The 13,064-nt window shown below is 52.0% G+C and overlaps 14 non-coding genes across 14 annotated transcripts; all 14 read right to left on the bottom strand.

The window, feature by feature from the left end:
* Nucleotides 1–651: 651 nt before the first annotated feature.
* On the bottom strand, nucleotides 652–815 carry LOC138601516 (U1 spliceosomal RNA). Its single transcript, XR_011309019.1, has one exon. It is a non-coding gene; the product is annotated as a U1 spliceosomal RNA (small nuclear RNA).
* Nucleotides 816–2,021: 1,206 nt separating this feature from the next.
* LOC138601637 (U1 spliceosomal RNA) lies at nucleotides 2,022–2,190 on the bottom strand. The gene has a single exon (XR_011309132.1). It is a non-coding gene; the product is annotated as a U1 spliceosomal RNA (small nuclear RNA).
* A 658-nt stretch (nucleotides 2,191–2,848) lies between these two features.
* On the bottom strand, nucleotides 2,849–3,012 carry LOC138601295 (U1 spliceosomal RNA). Its single transcript, XR_011308810.1, has one exon. It is a non-coding gene; the product is annotated as a U1 spliceosomal RNA (small nuclear RNA).
* Nucleotides 3,013–3,670: 658 nt separating this feature from the next.
* On the bottom strand, nucleotides 3,671–3,834 carry LOC138601518 (U1 spliceosomal RNA). The gene has a single exon (XR_011309020.1). It is a non-coding gene; the product is annotated as a U1 spliceosomal RNA (small nuclear RNA).
* A 658-nt stretch (nucleotides 3,835–4,492) lies between these two features.
* LOC138601519 (U1 spliceosomal RNA) lies at nucleotides 4,493–4,656 on the bottom strand. Its single transcript, XR_011309021.1, has one exon. It is a non-coding gene; the product is annotated as a U1 spliceosomal RNA (small nuclear RNA).
* A 658-nt stretch (nucleotides 4,657–5,314) lies between these two features.
* On the bottom strand, nucleotides 5,315–5,478 carry LOC138601520 (U1 spliceosomal RNA). Its single transcript, XR_011309022.1, has one exon. It is a non-coding gene; the product is annotated as a U1 spliceosomal RNA (small nuclear RNA).
* Nucleotides 5,479–6,136: 658 nt separating this feature from the next.
* Nucleotides 6,137–6,300, bottom strand: LOC138601621 (U1 spliceosomal RNA). The gene has a single exon (XR_011309117.1). It is a non-coding gene; the product is annotated as a U1 spliceosomal RNA (small nuclear RNA).
* Nucleotides 6,301–6,958: 658 nt separating this feature from the next.
* LOC138601521 (U1 spliceosomal RNA) lies at nucleotides 6,959–7,122 on the bottom strand. Its single transcript, XR_011309023.1, has one exon. It is a non-coding gene; the product is annotated as a U1 spliceosomal RNA (small nuclear RNA).
* Nucleotides 7,123–7,780: 658 nt separating this feature from the next.
* LOC138601522 (U1 spliceosomal RNA) lies at nucleotides 7,781–7,944 on the bottom strand. Its single transcript, XR_011309024.1, has one exon. It is a non-coding gene; the product is annotated as a U1 spliceosomal RNA (small nuclear RNA).
* Nucleotides 7,945–8,602: 658 nt separating this feature from the next.
* LOC138601296 (U1 spliceosomal RNA) lies at nucleotides 8,603–8,766 on the bottom strand. Its single transcript, XR_011308811.1, has one exon. It is a non-coding gene; the product is annotated as a U1 spliceosomal RNA (small nuclear RNA).
* Nucleotides 8,767–9,424: 658 nt separating this feature from the next.
* LOC138601297 (U1 spliceosomal RNA) lies at nucleotides 9,425–9,588 on the bottom strand. Its single transcript, XR_011308812.1, has one exon. It is a non-coding gene; the product is annotated as a U1 spliceosomal RNA (small nuclear RNA).
* A 658-nt stretch (nucleotides 9,589–10,246) lies between these two features.
* Nucleotides 10,247–10,410, bottom strand: LOC138601523 (U1 spliceosomal RNA). The gene has a single exon (XR_011309025.1). It is a non-coding gene; the product is annotated as a U1 spliceosomal RNA (small nuclear RNA).
* A 658-nt stretch (nucleotides 10,411–11,068) lies between these two features.
* Nucleotides 11,069–11,232, bottom strand: LOC138601524 (U1 spliceosomal RNA). Its single transcript, XR_011309026.1, has one exon. It is a non-coding gene; the product is annotated as a U1 spliceosomal RNA (small nuclear RNA).
* Nucleotides 11,233–11,890: 658 nt separating this feature from the next.
* LOC138601525 (U1 spliceosomal RNA) lies at nucleotides 11,891–12,054 on the bottom strand. Its single transcript, XR_011309027.1, has one exon. It is a non-coding gene; the product is annotated as a U1 spliceosomal RNA (small nuclear RNA).
* Between the last annotated feature and the right edge of the window lie 1,010 nt (nucleotides 12,055–13,064).

Below are 13,064 nucleotides of genomic sequence, written 5' to 3' on the forward strand. Positions count from 1 at the left end.
AAGCGTCAGAGACAGGGGACTCACTCCCAGACACGGCCCCCTGGCTGACGGTGCCCAGCACGCATAATCCCCGAGTTGGGGGCCTTTAGCATTAGCTCACCTTCACCTGCTACCAAAGTTGCTGAAAAGTTCAAAACACTGCTGCAATTTGACCAGGGTGTGCGGCACACACGCTCTGTCCCTTTGTTTCCTTCTCCCAGCATTAATTGCTCTAGCAAAAAAGAGATTAAAAAAAGACACAACACAACTCGGAATAGCTACTCGGCAAGCCGTTTCTGTCTCTGAGAAAGCAAACACCGTCCAGCAACCGCGCACAAGCCTAAAACCTAAGCATGCCAGCGAGGGAAGAATGTCCAGAGCACATTTCTTCCACAAAGACAGAACAATCTCGGAGAGGAGGACACGCAATTCATTCTGTCCCCTCCAAAGGGCCGCACCCACTTCTTGCTGCCATCGCGACCGCGGCTTCACAGCGTACATCAGACATCTCTGCACAGCAAGGCTGCCACTTTCTGGACTAACCGCAAAAGTAACCCGAGGCCTCTAAATGAACACGCCCACAAACACGCTGACTCACCAGTCGGGAAAACGCGCAGCACAGGCACAGCCGAGGAGGACTCCTTTTTTTTCTCTTTCCTTCAACACAACGATCAGGGGAGAGCGCGAACGCAGTCCCCCACTACCACAAATTATGCAGTCGAGATTCCCACATTTGGGGAATTCGCAGCGGTCAGCACAGCCGCAGTGCAATGGCTGAGCCTCGCCCTGGGTGAACCACCTTCTTGATCATGGTATCTCCCCTGCCAGGTAAGTATGAGTTGGAAGCGTCAGAGACAGGGGACTCACTCCCAGACACGGCCCCCTGGCTGACGGTGCCCAGCACGCATAATCCCCGAGTTGGGGGCCTTTAGCATTAGCTCACCTTCACCTGCTACCAAAGTTGCTGAAAAGTTCAAAACACTGCTGCAATTTGACCAGGGTGTGCGGCACACACGCTCTGTCCCTTTGTTTCCTTCTCCCAGCATTAATTGCTCTAGCAAAAAAGAGATTAAAAAAAGACACAACACAACTCGGAATAGCTACTCGGCAAGCCGTTTCTGTCTCTGAGAAAGCAAACACCGTCCAGCAACCGCGCACAAGCCTAAAACCTAAGCATGCCAGCGAGGGAAGAATGTCCAGAGCACATTTCTTCCACAAAGACAGAACAATCTCGGAGAGGAGGACACGCAATTCATTCTGTCCCCTCCAAAGGGCCGCACCCACTTCTTGCTGCCATCGCGACCGCGGCTTCACAGCGTACATCAGACATCTCTGCACAGCAAGGCTGCCACTTTCTGGACTAACCGCAAAAGTAACCCGAGGCCTCTAAATGAACACGCCCACAAACACGCTGACTCACCAGTCGGGAAAACGCGCAGCACAGGCACAGCCGAGGAGGACTCCTTTTTTTTCTCTTTCCTTCAACACAACGATCAGGGGAGAGCGCGAACGCAGTAGAGATGTTTCGGTCCTGAACGATTCGTTCAAAAAGAACGAATCTTTTCAGTGAACGGAATGATCCGTTCACTTTCATGCATCAAATTCGTTCCTTTCGTTCACTTGGCTCCTCTCGCGGCTCCCCACTTCTTTTAGAAAACCAGACTGATTGATGTTAGCACGAGTACAGATATGGACTTATGTGTCTGAAATAAAGAAATAAAGTAAAGTACAATACTAGAAACGGTATTACAACATCTCAAAAATAAACTGACACAACAGCAAGATGAGATAACACATGAATGTTTATTTTTATATAAATATTATAATATTTTCTTTTTAATATAGTTGGGCGAAGTAACTGTTATATTGTGATGATTGAACAAGAAGACCAGTAATGCAATGGGAGCCGTATCGTTCATGAACGAGTGAGAGTGAGTGAGTTACAGGTAAACCGGAAATGTCACTGAACGACCTGGTGAACGAATGTAATGAACGAATCGTTCAGCTGAACGAGATCCGAAGATCCGGGTCACTGAAGTGAACGAGAGTTGACATCTCTAGAACGCAGTCCCCCACTACCACAAATTATGCAGTCGAGATTCCCACATTTGGGGAATTCGCAGCGGTCAGCACAGCCGCAGTGCAATGGCTGAGCCTCGCCCTGGGTGAACCACCTTCTTGATCGTGGTATCTCCCCTGCCAGGTAAGTATGAGTTGGAAGCGTCAGAGACAGGGGACTCACTCCCATACACGGCCCCCTGGCTGACGGTGCCCAGCACGCATAATCCCCGAGTTGGGGGCCTTTAGCATTAGCTCACCTTCACCTGCTACCAAAGTTGCTGAAAAGTTCAAAACACTGCTGCAATTTGACCAGGGTGTGCGGCACACACGCTCTGTCCCTTTGTTTCCTTCTCCCAGCATTAATTGCTCTAGCAAAAAAGAGATTAAAAAAAGACACAACACAACTCGGAATAGCTACTCGGCAAGCCGTTTCTGTCTCTGAGAAAGCAAACACCGTCCAGCAACCGCGCACAAGCCTAAAACCTAAGCATGCCAGCGAGGGAAGAATGTCCAGAGCACATTTCTTCCACAAAGACAGAACAATCTCGGAGAGGAGGACACGCAATTCATTCTGTCCCCTCCAAAGGGCCGCACCCACTTCTTGCTGCCATCGCGACCGCGGCTTCACAGCGTACATCAGACATCTCTGCACAGCAAGGCTGCCACTTTCTGGACTAACCGCAAAAGTAACCCGAGGCCTCTAAATGAACACGCCCACAAACACGCTGACTCACCAGTCGGGAAAACGCGCAGCACAGGCACAGCCGAGGAGGACTCCTTTTTTTTCTCTTTCCTTCAACACAACGATCAGGGGAGAGCGCGAACGCAGTCCCCCACTACCACAAATTATGCAGTCGAGATTCCCACATTTGGGGAATTCGCAGCGGTCAGCACAGCCGCAGTGCAATGGCTGAGCCTCGCCCTGGGTGAACCACCTTCTTGATCGTGGTATCTCCCCTGCCAGGTAAGTATGAGTTGGAAGCGTCAGAGACAGGGGACTCACTCCCAGACACGGCCCCCTGGCTGACGGTGCCCAGCACGCATAATCCCCGAGTTGGGGGCCTTTAGCATTAGCTCACCTTCACCTGCTACCAAAGTTGCTGAAAAGTTCAAAACACTGCTGCAATTTGACCAGGGTGTGCGGCACACACGCTCTGTCCCTTTGTTTCCTTCTCCCAGCATTAATTGCTCTAGCAAAAAAGAGATTAAAAAAAGACACAACACAACTCGGAATAGCTACTCGGCAAGCCGTTTCTGTCTCTGAGAAAGCAAACACCGTCCAGCAACCGCGCACAAGCCTAAAACCTAAGCATGCCAGCGAGGGAAGAATGTCCAGAGCACATTTCTTCCACAAAGACAGAACAATCTCGGAGAGGAGGACACGCAATTCATTCTGTCCCCTCCAAAGGGCCGCACCCACTTCTTGCTGCCATCGCGACCGCGGCTTCACAGCGTACATCAGACATCTCTGCACAGCAAGGCTGCCACTTTCTGGACTAACCGCAAAAGTAACCCGAGGCCTCTAAATGAACACGCCCACAAACACGCTGACTCACCAGTCGGGAAAACGCGCAGCACAGGCACAGCCGAGGAGGACTCCTTTTTTTTCTCTTTCCTTCAACACAACGATCAGGGGAGAGCGCGAACGCAGTCCCCCACTACCACAAATTATGCAGTCGAGATTCCCACATTTGGGGAATTCGCAGCGGTCAGCACAGCCGCAGTGCAATGGCTGAGCCTCGCCCTGGGTGAACCACCTTCTTGATCATGGTATCTCCCCTGCCAGGTAAGTATGAGTTGGAAGCGTCAGAGACAGGGGACTCACTCCCAGACACGGCCCCCTGGCTGACGGTGCCCAGCACGCATAATCCCCGAGTTGGGGGCCTTTAGCATTAGCTCACCTTCACCTGCTACCAAAGTTGCTGAAAAGTTCAAAACACTGCTGCAATTTGACCAGGGTGTGCGGCACACACGCTCTGTCCCTTTGTTTCCTTCTCCCAGCATTAATTGCTCTAGCAAAAAAGAGATTAAAAAAAGACACAACACAACTCGGAATAGCTACTCGGCAAGCCGTTTCTGTCTCTGAGAAAGCAAACACCGTCCAGCAACCGCGCACAAGCCTAAAACCTAAGCATGCCAGCGAGGGAAGAATGTCCAGAGCACATTTCTTCCACAAAGACAGAACAATCTCGGAGAGGAGGACACGCAATTCATTCTGTCCCCTCCAAAGGGCCGCACCCACTTCTTGCTGCCATCGCGACCGCGGCTTCACAGCGTACATCAGACATCTCTGCACAGCAAGGCTGCCACTTTCTGGACTAACCGCAAAAGTAACCCGAGGCCTCTAAATGAACACGCCCACAAACACGCTGACTCACCAGTCGGGAAAACGCGCAGCACAGGCACAGCCGAGGAGGACTCCTTTTTTTTCTCTTTCCTTCAACACAACGATCAGGGGAGAGCGCGAACGCAGTCCCCCACTACCACAAATTATGCAGTCGAGATTCCCACATTTGGGGAATTCGCAGCGGTCAGCACAGCCGCAGTGCAATGGCTGAGCCTCGCCCTGGGTGAACCACCTTCTTGATCATGGTATCTCCCCTGCCAGGTAAGTATGAGTTGGAAGCGTCAGAGACAGGGGACTCACTCCCAGACACGGCCCCCTGGCTGACGGTGCCCAGCACGCATAATCCCCGAGTTGGGGGCCTTTAGCATTAGCTCACCTTCACCTGCTACCAAAGTTGCTGAAAAGTTCAAAACACTGCTGCAATTTGACCAGGGTGTGCGGCACACACGCTCTGTCCCTTTGTTTCCTTCTCCCAGCATTAATTGCTCTAGCAAAAAAGAGATTAAAAAAAGACACAACACAACTCGGAATAGCTACTCGGCAAGCCGTTTCTGTCTCTGAGAAAGCAAACACCGTCCAGCAACCGCGCACAAGCCTAAAACCTAAGCATGCCAGCGAGGGAAGAATGTCCAGAGCACATTTCTTCCACAAAGACAGAACAATCTCGGAGAGGAGGACACGCAATTCATTCTGTCCCCTCCAAAGGGCCGCACCCACTTCTTGCTGCCATCGCGACCGCGGCTTCACAGCGTACATCAGACATCTCTGCACAGCAAGGCTGCCACTTTCTGGACTAACCGCAAAAGTAACCCGAGGCCTCTAAATGAACACGCCCACAAACACGCTGACTCACCAGTCGGGAAAACGCGCAGCACAGGCACAGCCGAGGAGGACTCCTTTTTTTTCTCTTTCCTTCAACACAACGATCAGGGGAGAGCGCGAACGCAGTCCCCCACTACCACAAATTATGCAGTCGAGATTCCCACATTTGGGGAATTCGCAGCGGTCAGCACAGCCGCAGTGCAATGGCTGAGCCTCGCCCTGGGTGAACCACCTTCTTGATCATGGTATCTCCCCTGCCAGGTAAGTATGAGTTGGAAGCGTCAGAGACAGGGGACTCACTCCCAGACACGGCCCCCTGGCTGACGGTGCCCAGCACGCATAATCCCCGAGTTGGGGGCCTTTAGCATTAGCTCACCTTCACCTGCTACCAAAGTTGCTGAAAAGTTCAAAACACTGCTGCAATTTGACCAGGGTGTGCGGCACACACGCTCTGTCCCTTTGTTTCCTTCTCCCAGCATTAATTGCTCTAGCAAAAAAGAGATTAAAAAAAGACACAACACAACTCGGAATAGCTACTCGGCAAGCCGTTTCTGTCTCTGAGAAAGCAAACACCGTCCAGCAACCGCGCACAAGCCTAAAACCTAAGCATGCCAGCGAGGGAAGAATGTCCAGAGCACATTTCTTCCACAAAGACAGAACAATCTCGGAGAGGAGGACACGCAATTCATTCTGTCCCCTCCAAAGGGCCGCACCCACTTCTTGCTGCCATCGCGACCGCGGCTTCACAGCGTACATCAGACATCTCTGCACAGCAAGGCTGCCACTTTCTGGACTAACTGCAAAAGTAACCCGAGGCCTCTAAATGAACACGCCCACAAACACGCTGACTCACCAGTCGGGAAAACGCGCAGCACAGGCACAGCCGAGGAGGACTCCTTTTTTTTCTCTTTCCTTCAACACAACGATCAGGGCAGAGCGCGAACGCAGTCCCCCACTACCACAAATTATGCAGTCGAGATTCCCACATTTGGGGAATTCGCAGCGGTCAGCACAGCCGCAGTGCAATGGCTGAGCCTCGCCCTGGGTGAACCACCTTCTTGATCATGGTATCTCCCCTGCCAGGTAAGTATGAGTTGGAAGCGTCAGAGACAGGGGACTCACTCCCAGACACGGCCCCCTGGCTGACGGTGCCCAGCACGCATAATCCCCGAGTTGGGGGCCTTTAGCATTAGCTCACCTTCACCTGCTACCAAAGTTGCTGAAAAGTTCAAAACACTGCTGCAATTTGACCAGGGTGTGCGGCACACACGCTCTGTCCCTTTGTTTCCTTCTCCCAGCATTAATTGCTCTAGCAAAAAAGAGATTAAAAAAAGACACAACACAACTCGGAATAGCTACTCGGCAAGCCGTTTCTGTCTCTGAGAAAGCAAACACCGTCCAGCAACCGCGCACAAGCCTAAAACCTAAGCATGCCAGCGAGGGAAGAATGTCCAGAGCACATTTCTTCCACAAAGACAGAACAATCTCGGAGAGGAGGACACGCAATTCATTCTGTCCCCTCCAAAGGGCCGCACCCACTTCTTGCTGCCATCGCGACCGCGGCTTCACAGCGTACATCAGACATCTCTGCACAGCAAGGCTGCCACTTTCTGGACTAACCGCAAAAGTAACCCGAGGCCTCTAAATGAACACGCCCACAAACACGCTGACTCACCAGTCGGGAAAACGCGCAGCACAGGCACAGCCGAGGAGGACTCCTTTTTTTTCTCTTTCCTTCAACACAACGATCAGGGGAGAGCGCGAACGCAGTCCCCCACTACCACAAATTATGCAGTCGAGATTCCCACATTTGGGGAATTCGCAGCGGTCAGCACAGCCGCAGTGCAATGGCTGAGCCTCGCCCTGGGTGAACCACCTTCTTGATCATGGTATCTCCCCTGCCAGGTAAGTATGAGTTGGAAGCGTCAGAGACAGGGGACTCACTCCCAGACACGGCCCCCTGGCTGACGGTGCCCAGCACGCATAATCCCCGAGTTGGGGGCCTTTAGCATTAGCTCACCTTCACCTGCTACCAAAGTTGCTGAAAAGTTCAAAACACTGCTGCAATTTGACCAGGGTGTGCGGCACACACGCTCTGTCCCTTTGTTTCCTTCTCCCAGCATTAATTGCTCTAGCAAAAAAGAGATTAAAAAAAGACACAACACAACTCGGAATAGCTACTCGGCAAGCCGTTTCTGTCTCTGAGAAAGCAAACACCGTCCAGCAACCGCGCACAAGCCTAAAACCTAAGCATGCCAGCGAGGGAAGAATGTCCAGAGCACATTTCTTCCACAAAGACAGAACAATCTCGGAGAGGAGGACACGCAATTCATTCTGTCCCCTCCAAAGGGCCGCACCCACTTCTTGCTGCCATCGCGACCGCGGCTTCACAGCGTACATCAGACATCTCTGCACAGCAAGGCTGCCACTTTCTGGACTAACCGCAAAAGTAACCCGAGGCCTCTAAATGAACACGCCCACAAACACGCTGACTCACCAGTCGGGAAAACGCGCAGCACAGGCACAGCCGAGGAGGACTCCTTTTTTTTCTCTTTCCTTCAACACAACGATCAGGGGAGAGCGCGAACGCAGTCCCCCACTACCACAAATTATGCAGTCGAGATTCCCACATTTGGGGAATTCGCAGCGGTCAGCACAGCCGCAGTGCAATGGCTGAGCCTCGCCCTGGGTGAACCACCTTCTTGATCATGGTATCTCCCCTGCCAGGTAAGTATGAGTTGGAAGCGTCAGAGACAGGGGACTCACTCCCAGACACGGCCCCCTGGCTGACGGTGCCCAGCACGCATAATCCCCGAGTTGGGGGCCTTTAGCATTAGCTCACCTTCACCTGCTACCAAAGTTGCTGAAAAGTTCAAAACACTGCTGCAATTTGACCAGGGTGTGCGGCACACACGCTCTGTCCCTTTGTTTCCTTCTCCCAGCATTAATTGCTCTAGCAAAAAAGAGATTAAAAAAAGACACAACACAACTCGGAATAGCTACTCGGCAAGCCGTTTCTGTCTCTGAGAAAGCAAACACCGTCCAGCAACCGCGCACAAGCCTAAAACCTAAGCATGCCAGCGAGGGAAGAATGTCCAGAGCACATTTCTTCCACAAAGACAGAACAATCTCGGAGAGGAGGACACGCAATTCATTCTGTCCCCTCCAAAGGGCCGCACCCACTTCTTGCTGCCATCGCGACCGCGGCTTCACAGCGTACATCAGACATCTCTGCACAGCAAGGCTGCCACTTTCTGGACTAACCGCAAAAGTAACCCGAGGCCTCTAAATGAACACGCCCACAAACACGCTGACTCACCAGTCGGGAAAACGCGCAGCACAGGCACAGCCGAGGAGGACTCCTTTTTTTTCTCTTTCCTTCAACACAACGATCAGGGGAGAGCGCGAACGCAGTCCCCCACTACCACAAATTATGCAGTCGAGATTCCCACATTTGGGGAATTCGCAGCGGTCAGCACAGCCGCAGTGCAATGGCTGAGCCTCGCCCTGGGTGAACCACCTTCTTGATCGTGGTATCTCCCCTGCCAGGTAAGTATGAGTTGGAAGCGTCAGAGACAGGGGACTCACTCCCAGACACGACCCCCTGGCTGACGGTGCCCAGCACGCATAATCCCCGAGTTGGGGGCCTTTAGCATTAGCTCACCTTCACCTGCTACCAAAGTTGCTGAAAAGTTCAAAACACTGCTGCAATTTGACCAGGGTGTGCGGCACACACGCTCTGTCCCTTTGTTTCCTTCTCCCAGCATTAATTGCTCTAGCAAAAAAGAGATTAAAAAAAGACACAACACAACTCGGAATAGCTACTCGGCAAGCCGTTTCTGTCTCTGAGAAAGCAAACACCGTCCAGCAACCGCGCACAAGCCTAAAACCTAAGCATGCCAGCGAGGGAAGAATGTCCAGAGCACATTTCTTCCACAAAGACAGAACAATCTCGGAGAGGAGGACACGCAATTCATTCTGTCCCCTCCAAAGGGCCGCACCCACTTCTTGCTGCCATCGCGACCGCGGCTTCACAGCGTACATCAGACATCTCTGCACAGCAAGGCTGCCACTTTCTGGACTAACCGCAAAAGTAACCCGAGGCCTCTAAATGAACACGCCCACAAACACGCTGACTCACCAGTCGGGAAAACGCGCAGCACAGGCACAGCCGAGGAGGACTCCTTTTTTTTCTCTTTCCTTCAACACAACGATCAGGGGAGAGCGCGAACGCAGTCCCCCACTACCACAAATTATGCAGTCGAGATTCCCACATTTGGGGAATTCGCAGCGGTCAGCACAGCCGCAGTGCAATGGCTGAGCCTCGCCCTGGGTGAACCACCTTCTTGATCGTGGTATCTCCCCTGCCAGGTAAGTATGAGTTGGAAGCGTCAGAGACAGGGGACTCACTCCCAGACACGACCCCCTGGCTGACGGTGCCCAGCACGCATAATCCCCGAGTTGGGGGCCTTTAGCATTAGCTCACCTTCACCTGCTACCAAAGTTGCTGAAAAGTTCAAAACACTGCTGCAATTTGACCAGGGTGTGCGGCACACACGCTCTGTCCCTTTGTTTCCTTCTCCCAGCATTAATTGCTCTAGCAAAAAAGAGATTAAAAAAAGACACAACACAACTCGGAATAGCTACTCGGCAAGCCGTTTCTGTCTCTGAGAAAGCAAACACCGTCCAGCAACCGCGCACAAGCCTAAAACCTAAGCATGCCAGCGAGGGAAGAATGTCCAGAGCACATTTCTTCCACAAAGACAGAACAATCTCGGAGAGGAGGACACGCAATTCATTCTGTCCCCTCCAAAGGGCCGCACCCACTTCTTGCTGCCATCGCGACCGCGGCTTCACAGCGTACATCAGACATCTCTGCACAGCAAGGCTGCCACTTTCTGGACTAACCGCAAAAGTAACCCGAGGCCTCTAAATGAACACGCCCACAAACACGCTGACTCACCAGTCGGGAAAACGCGCAGCACAGGCACAGCCGAGGAGGACTCCTTTTTTTTCTCTTTCCTTCAACACAACGATCAGGGGAGAGCGCGAACGCAGTCCCCCACTACCACAAATTATGCAGTCGAGATTCCCACATTTGGGGAATTCGCAGCGGTCAGCACAGCCGCAGTGCAATGGCTGAGCCTCGCCCTGGGTGAACCACCTTCTTGATCATGGTATCTCCCCTGCCAGGTAAGTATGAGTTGGAAGCGTCAGAGACAGGGGACTCACTCCCAGACACGGCCCCCTGGCTGACGGTGCCCAGCACGCATAATCCCCGAGTTGGGGGCCTTTAGCATTAGCTCACCTTCACCTGCTACCAAAGTTGCTGAAAAGTTCAAAACACTGCTGCAATTTGACCAGGGTGTGCGGCACACACGCTCTGTCCCTTTGTTTCCTTCTCCCAGCATTAATTGCTCTAGCAAAAAAGAGATTAAAAAAAGACACAACACAACTCGGAATAGCTACTCGGCAAGCCGTTTCTGTCTCTGAGAAAGCAAACACCGTCCAGCAACCGCGCACAAGCCTAAAACCTAAGCATGCCAGCGAGGGAAGAATGTCCAGAGCACATTTCTTCCACAAAGACAGAACAATCTCGGAGAGGAGGACACGCAATTCATTCTGTCCCCTCCAAAGGGCCGCACCCACTTCTTGCTGCCATCGCGACCGCGGCTTCACAGCGTACATCAGACATCTCTGCACAGCAAGGCTGCCACTTTCTGGACTAACCGCAAAAGTAACCCGAGGCCTCTAAATGAACACGCCCACAAACACGCTGACTCACCAGTCGGGAAAACGCGCAGCACAGGCACAGCCGAGGAGGACTCCTTTTTTTTCTCTTTCCTTCAACACAACGATCAGGGGAGAGCGCGAACGCAGTCCCCCACTACCACAAATTATGCAGTCGAGATTCCCACATTTGGGGAATTCGCAGCGGTCAGCACAGCCGCAGTGCAATGGCTGAGCCTCGCCCTGGGTGAACCACCTTCTTGATCATGGTATCTCCCCTGCCAGGTAAGTATGAGTTGGAAGCGTCAGAGACAGGGGACTCACTCCCAGACACGGCCCCCTGGCTGACGGTGCCCAGCACGCATAATCCCCGAGTTGGGGGCCTTTAGCATTAGCTCACCTTCACCTGCTACCAAAGTTGCTGAAAAGTTCAAAACACTGCTGCAATTTGACCAGGGTGTGCGGCACACACGCTCTGTCCCTTTGTTTCCTTCTCCCAGCATTAATTGCTCTAGCAAAAAAGAGATTAAAAAAAGACACAACACAACTCGGAATAGCTACTCGGCAAGCCGTTTCTGTCTCTGAGAAAGCAAACACCGTCCAGCAACCGCGCACAAGCCTAAAACCTAAGCATGCCAGCGAGGGAAGAATGTCCAGAGCACATTTCTTCCACAAAGACAGAACAATCTCGGAGAGGAGGACACGCAATTCATTCTGTCCCCTCCAAAGGGCCGCACCCACTTCTTGCTGCCATCGCGACCGCGGCTTCACAGCGTACATCAGACATCTCTGCACAGCAAGGCTGCCACTTTCTGGACTAACCGCAAAAGTAACCCGAGGCCTCTAAATGAACACGCCCACAAACACGCTGACTCACCAGTCGGGAAAACGCGCAGCACAGGCACAGCCGAGGAGGACTCCTTTTTTTTCTCTTTCCTTCAACACAACGATCAGGGGAGAGCGCGAACGCAGTCCCCCACTACCACAAATTATGCAGTCGAGATTCCCACATTTGGGGAATTCGCAGCGGTCAGCACAGCCGCAGTGCAATGGCTGAGCCTCGCCCTGGGTGAACCACCTTCTTGATCATGGTATCTCCCCTGCCAGGTAAGTATGAGTTGGAAGCGTCAGAGACAGGGGACTCACTCCCAGACACGGCCCCCTGGCTGACGGTGCCCAGCACGCATAATCCCCGAGTTGGGGGCCTTTAGCATTAGCTCACCTTCACCTGCTACCAAAGTTGCTGAAAAGTTCAAAACACTGCTGCAATTTGACCAGGGTGTGCGGCACACACGCTCTGTCCCTTTGTTTCCTTCTCCCAGCATTAATTGCTCTAGCAAAAAAGAGATTAAAAAAAGACACAACACAACTCGGAATAGCTACTCGGCAAGCCGTTTCTGTCTCTGAGAAAGCAAACACCGTCCAGCAACCGCGCACAAGCCTAAAACCTAAGCATGCCAGCGAGGGAAGAATGTCCAGAGCACATTTCTTCCACAAAGACAGAACAATCTCGGAGAGGAGGACACGCAATTCATTCTGTCCCCTCCAAAGGGCCGCACCCACTTCTTGCTGCCATCGCGACCGCGGCTTCACAGCGTACATCAGACATCTCTGCACAGCAAGGCTGCCACTTTCTGGACTAACCGCAAAAGTAACCCGAGGCCTCTAAATGAACACGCCCACAAACACGCTGACTCACCAGTCGGGAAAACGCGCAGCACAGGCACAGCCGAGGAGGACTCCTTTTTTTTCTCTTTCCTTCAACACAACGATCAGGGGAGAGCGCGAACGCAGTAGAGATGTTTCGGTCCTGAACGATTCGTTCAAAAAGAACGAATCTTTTCAGTGAACGGAATGATCCGTTCACTTTCATGCATCAAATTCGTTCCTTTCGTTCACTTGGCTCCTCTCGCGGCTCCCCACTTCTTTTAGAAAACCAGACTGATTGATGTTAGCACGAGTACAGATATGGACTTATGTGTCTGAAATAAAGAAATAAAGTAAAGTACAATACTAGAAACGGTATTACAACATCTCAAAAATAAACTGACACAACAGCAAGATGAGATAACACATGAATGTTTATTTTTATATAAATATTATAATATTTTCTTTTTAATATAGT

This window comes from Semicossyphus pulcher, unplaced genomic scaffold, assembly GCF_022749685.1.
Source record: "Semicossyphus pulcher isolate SPU_LCO1_2020_fin unplaced genomic scaffold, fSemPul1.0.p SCAF_21, whole genome shotgun sequence".
NCBI lineage: Eukaryota > Metazoa > Chordata > Actinopteri > Labriformes > Labridae > Semicossyphus > Semicossyphus pulcher.